Source organism: Microtus ochrogaster, linkage group LG1 (assembly GCF_000317375.1).
Source record: "Microtus ochrogaster isolate Prairie Vole_2 linkage group LG1, MicOch1.0, whole genome shotgun sequence".
Classification (NCBI taxonomy): domain Eukaryota; kingdom Metazoa; phylum Chordata; class Mammalia; order Rodentia; family Cricetidae; genus Microtus; species Microtus ochrogaster.
Genome location: NC_022027.1, coordinates 22,894,827 through 22,900,863, shown reverse-complemented (window position 1 = coordinate 22,900,863; position 6,037 = coordinate 22,894,827). Strand labels below are relative to the sequence as shown.

The window sequence follows — 6,037 nt, the reverse complement described above, 5'->3', positions numbered from 1 at the left end:
GCCGAGTCCGCAGGTGTGCCGGGGAGTTCTGTCCTTTGTCTCCCTTTATTAGCTCTTAATTTAGACACCTTTTCAGTTTGACAAGCCGAGACTTGCTGGCGGATTAGAACAAGGTGATCGTAATGCCACCTTCAAAACAAAACAGAAGGAAACCTCTCAGGCCCCAAGCGTCTCTAGAACCTCTGCTTGCTAATTCCCGCCCCCCTTCAAATTTGGGTTTATTTCCCCTTCTTAAAGAGAAGTGTGGAAATTTGCTTGTTCATTGACATTATTGTACATTGCAAGATAGCTTTGCTATCATTATATTGTGTTCTCTCAATGGTGTTTGCTCTGAGGGTAGGACGAAAGGCTGTTTGGTGTCTCGTAAAACATTTACCAAAAGCACTGAGCCATGGTTCTGAAGGGCATTCCGTTGCCAGAGCGTGGGAGGCGAGGGCGAGCAGGGGAAAGAGAGCGCCAGGTGTTTGGCAGGTACTGTTTTCATACTTTGGTATTTACTAATATTTAAAATCATGGATTACGTTGGCCTCAGACCCCCTCCTCCTGTAAGGGTGGGAACGGTGAGTGGGAAGTACGTGGGGTGGGCCGGCCGAAAGAATTTCTTGGTAAATTCTGGTTTGCTGGGGGCTGGGAGTCCCCTCCGCTGCTGTTTTCTGTTTTACTAGAGGGCTGAGCCTGTCGCCAGGGGAGAGGGGTTGAGAGCTCCTGGTGGCCTGAGTCTTTGTGTGGACTTTAGCAGGGAGTCAGGCCCAGGGACTCTTGAGAGACCAACCAGGTGTCACCTTGTGCCTTGTACCTTTGCTAATTGAAAAGCTTTTGCTAAATGGTGGTTCTGATTTCATGAAAATACTTGAAAATTTCCTTCTCCCCGCCCCCGTCCCTCTTGTGTTAAGTTTAGACAAGATAAGTACAAATTAAAGGTCAGCGTGGAAACAGGCTTTATCTTGTGATCTAGACTTTAGGCACAGTGATTTCAGAGTCTCTTTATTGCCGGCAATGGACTTGGGAGATTCCTGAGTTAATATGCCTTGGGAATACTGAGTCTTTTTACTGTAAAGATTAGGGGGCAGGGGGTAGAAAAATGTGATCAAGAGGGGCGCTGAACTGTATACTTTTGATCAATTGTCATTGCGATTATGATGGACATGGATACTTACAGTTGTGGATAAAATCCAAACAGGAAAGAGGAAATCCTGAAAAAGTACAGCACCGAAAAAGTGGGTGTCGATTCTTGGAGAAAGGTGTCTCGGTATAATATATGAAGTACAGCAGGCATATGGAGCCAAAGGGCCCTTCCGGGGCGGCAGTGCGAGGTCAGGATTAATGGGTGAGAATTTCAGCCGTTCTGCCGGAAGGTGATCCGAGTCAGTTTTTGCCATTGCTGCTGGCGGAATGAAACCAAGGGCTCTTTGAACAGTTTCTAACCACTGTAAAAGATCTGGGAGAGATGACGGTTTCCAGCGTAGAGGAAGCTTCCCCCTCTGCTAAAGCTTCTGGGTTAGCTTTGTGTGCTTGGGCAGATAGGGCTCTGGTCTAACAGCCATGGAGGTCAAATGACCTAGTTCCAGGGAGCGACGGATCACCGCTACCTCTGTGGAATAGCCAGTCAGTCAACTGCTTTGACGTAACCTTCAAAAAGCGGATTAACCTTTTCTTACACCCCCCCCCTTCCCTTTAAGATTTCAAAACCAGCTGGGTGTGGTGGCAAAGGCCTTTGAGGCCAGCAAAGGCAAGTGATCTCTGAGTTCAAGGCCAGCCTAGTCTACCGAACAAGTTCCAGGACAGCCAGGTACACAGAGGAACTCTGTTTTGGGGAGATTTTTTTTTTTTTTCAAAACAGGTTTGAAAACTATCCTGCCACGTAGGCATACCCAACTTATACAACCACGTGCAAGCTAGACCTTTACATAGTTGTACAAATGCACAGGTCCTCTGATAGAAAGCCAGCCACTGGCCTGAGCTTTCCCTCGCTTCAGTAATTCATTTGTTTTAAAGATAAGTCTTTCTGGGTTCTAACTTGTTTGTTTTGCTTATGAATTTTTCTTACTGCATTCATTTATTTGTGTGTGCATGGGGCGGGGGCACACGCCATAGCACACCTGTGGAGGACGGAGGGCAGCTTGAGTCGGTTCACGCCTTCCACCGCTGGGGTCTGGGGAACCGGTCTCAGGTTGACAGGCTTGACTGAAGTACCTTGTGCTGAGCCATCTCACCAGCCCTTGCTCAGGACTTTTCCATATGCACGCTATGTATTCTTAACCCCATATTCAGCAACTGTAAGGTCAAGTTTGGTATGCACAGACAAAGAATAACCCCCGGAAGAAAGGTAAGCGAGCTAAGTGCAGGTTGCTGATGACTTTCCTGCGAGGCCAAAGTTCCGCGTTTTAAAGTGGAACCGGAGGAAATGCTTCCAAGGCGAACTCACAAAAGGCTTGCTCGCTGGGCTCGATCTCAAGGGTCCCAAGGGTCTGTGGTAGTGAGTAGAGTTCAGAGCAGTGTGCATTCTAGGGAGAGAGATACCGGACTCTTGTCCAGGGGCCTTTTGCTTAGAATAACAAAAGACAGCATTGCCTTCTCAGCCTTTTTTCTTTCCCTTTTTCTTTTTTCTTTTTTGTCGGTTATCCTCAGATTAGTATTTCTTCTTTTTTTTAAAAAGATTTTACTTATTTATTACATATACAGTGTTCTGCCCACCTGTTTGCCTGAAGGCCAGAAGAGGGCATGAGATCTCATTACAGATGGTTGTGAGCCACCATGTGGTTGCTGGGAATTGAACTCAGGACCTCTGGAAGAACAGCCATATCTCCAGCTCCCTAGTATTTTTTTCTTAACTACAAATTATAGATCATGTTTTCAATGTTGCATTAACCTAGCCTATGTGTTGGAGTGACCTTTTCAGTGAGGCCAGGTAGGCTTCATGGGTGGAATCCCTGAAACTCCCCTGTTAGTGCCTCCGTTGGATATTTCAGGTCACTTCTAGAAAGGGCAAGGATGCCCACATTCTCTCAACAAGGGCTTTGTTCTTTTCTCTATAGATAAAGAACCTTTCATAGACACCACTTAAAAATCATTAATTTGCCTTGAATAAATCATCTTTAACTTTATGAACAACCACAGGAATTACATCTTGTAGTTGTACAGTTTTTTTCTTGGCCTGGAGAGGTGGCTCAGTGGTTCCTTTAAAGGACCCAAGTTTAGTTCCCAGTGCTCTCATCAAGGGACTCACGGCACTCTGTAACTCCAGCACCCTCTTCTGGCCTCGGTAGGCAACTTCACCATATACCCACACACAGATACACATGTAAATTCAATTTTTAAAATAAAGCACATCTTTTTAAAAATCAATTTCTCAATTTCCATGTTTACCCTTTGTTTTAGTCTTGCAATATTTAAAAATGTCATCTTTAGCTCTAGAAGGTTGAAGTAGAGAAATCCAGATCATATTTCTAACTAGGAAAAGGGTTGATTTGCAGATTTTCCATCTCCTCGGAGCCCAGCTCTTCTCGACGGCCCCCCACTGCCACCCACACAGTGTTTGGTGAGCTGTGTCAGCATTACCAGATCACACAACTCACTGTGCACTTACTGTACATGAGACACTGCACCACGTGCTTTGTGTGTTCCATCCCCAATTCCCATACAACTTTGCTAGCTTGGGATCATTCACCCCTTCCCATCACAGGGGAATCCAAGGCCCCAAGCCGGCAGGTGATTGGTTCCCTGCTTTCTGCCACAAGTGCTCCCATGCCCACCACGTCACCTGGCACAGGTCTGGAAGCAGTGTTTTTCCATTGTCTTCGTCATTACATTTGAGGTCAATGCAGAAGGCCTGGGACACTTTTCTTTTCTTGTAAGTCTTGATGTATCCAACCATACCCTCCTGATGAAGAGATGTCTTTTTTGTAACCAGATGTAGATGTGATGCTGGGTTAGATCCAGCTTTAAAATTAACCTTTAACTTGCAGGGTTATAGGAAAACCAGGGTCAGTGGCTATGAGACCAGAGGGCCTGTTCATCAACAGGACCCGTGACCTCTTTGGGGGGAACCTGGAAAAGGCAGCTCCTTGGGTAGGAGATGGGTCAGATGACCCCCAAGAGTGTGTGTGTGTGTGTGTGTGTGTGTGTGTGTGTGTGTGTGTTTACACATAGAGGCCAGAGGTCAGGCGGAGAAGGCATGGTAACAGGCAGGTATGGTGGCAGAAGCAGGAAGCTGCCTGCTTACATTTTATCATCACACAGGAAGCAGAACGAGGAGCAGGAAGTAGGGCCAGGCCAAAAAACAAAACCTCAAATCCAGGAGTTAAGAACACTTACTGTTCTTGCAGAGGACTTTCCACCCTATGGTAACTCACAACTATCTGTAACTCTCTTCCAGGGGATCCAGCAGCCTCTGCTGCCTCTACAGAACATGTATCGTACCCTCATAGAACACGTATATTGTTATTCAGACAAAACACTCATATATATACAAAATATGAACAAATTGGGGGGCACAACAACCCTCAAAGCTCCCCCCCCCAAGGGACATGCTTCCTCTTTAAAGTCTCACAACTTTCTGGAGACAAGGGCCACCAACCAGGAACTGAGTGTTCAAATGCATGAACCTATAGGTGATATTTCTAATTCAAGCCACCACTCAGGGTTTCTCACTGGGACCCGAGTCTTGCTGAAAATGCTAGGCTGGTGGACCTGTGAGCCCCAGGAATCCTCCTGTCTTCTTCAGCACTGCGATCACAGAACTCCTCTCCCACTGCCTTTTAACGTGGTTCTAGGGTGAACATCTGTGCTCACGCAGCACAGCAAGCAGCGTTTTACTGAGCCATCTGCCCATCCCTCGTTTTGTTAAGATTTATTTTTATTTTCTATGTTTGAGTGTTTTGCCTGCATAAATGTCTGTGCACCATGTGTATAGTTGGTACCAGCGGGCCCAGAAGAGGCCATCCGATTTTCTGAAACTGGACTTACAGACAGTTGTGATATGCAATATGGATGTTCACAACACTCTGTAAGAGCAGTGCCCAACACACCTAATTGTTGAGCCGTCTCTCCAGATCCCTTGTTTTGATATTTTGAGTTCTTGCTGTGTTGCTCTGGCTGGCCTACTCCCTGCTCTGTAGTTGAGGCTGGCCTTGAACTTGTGGCAATCCTCTTCTGCCTCCCGGAAACTGGGATTGCAGGTATATACCATACCTGGCCCCCAGGAACTCTTTTAATTTTAGGATTCTTGTGAAGGAAATGGCAGAGGTGCCTCTAACTTGTTTCTTATTCATCTCTGTGTTTGGGATAATAGCAGAACTGAAATCAAGTGGTCGCCAAGTAATAAAAGAGGCGGTTGGTGACCAGAATGGTCTCCAAGTTGTCAGGCAGCCAGCGAGGTACCTTGGATGTTGGTGGGATCTAAAAGTCATCGTCCCCAAGGTTGACCTCCTGCCTTTCTAGTCTGGTTTTTATAGTAAAAAGCCAGTTAGCAGCCGGGACCTTTGCCCTAGTTACAGTGGCCTTTTCTGTTTGACACTTAACTTTTTCCATAAATATACCAACATGGGGTAGGTTTAGGGGGCATTGTTGAGGTAGTGTTTGCTGTGTCATATTCTGGCACCCCGATGGAGTCCAGTGATGTTTGCTGGCCTTCCTTTTCAACAGGGTTCCTAGAAGGAAGTTTGTGACCATGAATGAACCTGGACTCCTAAATGGTGAATTCAGTCAACTGAATATTGGTCCGTGTGGCCTCTCCCTCCATTAACAATGTGAAACCCCAACATTTAAATTAACCACTGTTAAATGAGTACCTTCTCTATGTCAGCTGCTCATGCAAACTCTGGGAAGAGACCAAACAAGAATTTCATTCTGCTTTCTCAATAATGCTTCTTTCAGTAAGAGCACAGGAAACACCTGCTTGCCCGTGCTTTAGCTGTTCAAGACAGAATCTCACTCACCCTGGAACTCAGGGTGGCTTCAAACTCACGGTCCTCCTGCCGTAGCCCCCCAAGTGCTGGGCTTAGAGAACTGGTTATCTTTCCTTGTTTAACAAGAAAAT

The 6,037-nt window shown here is 46.2% G+C and overlaps 1 protein-coding gene across 1 annotated transcript in view; it reads left to right on the top strand.

Annotated features, from left to right (window-relative positions):
• Positions 1-443: 443 nt before the first annotated feature.
• Rbm47 (RNA binding motif protein 47) overlaps positions 444-6,037 on the top strand; it is a 62,386-nt gene continuing 56,792 nt past the window's right edge. The window contains exon 1 of the mRNA XM_013350760.2: positions 444-471. The gene's annotated coding sequence lies outside the window, so the exon portion shown is untranslated. The remainder of the gene's footprint in view (positions 472-6,037) is intronic.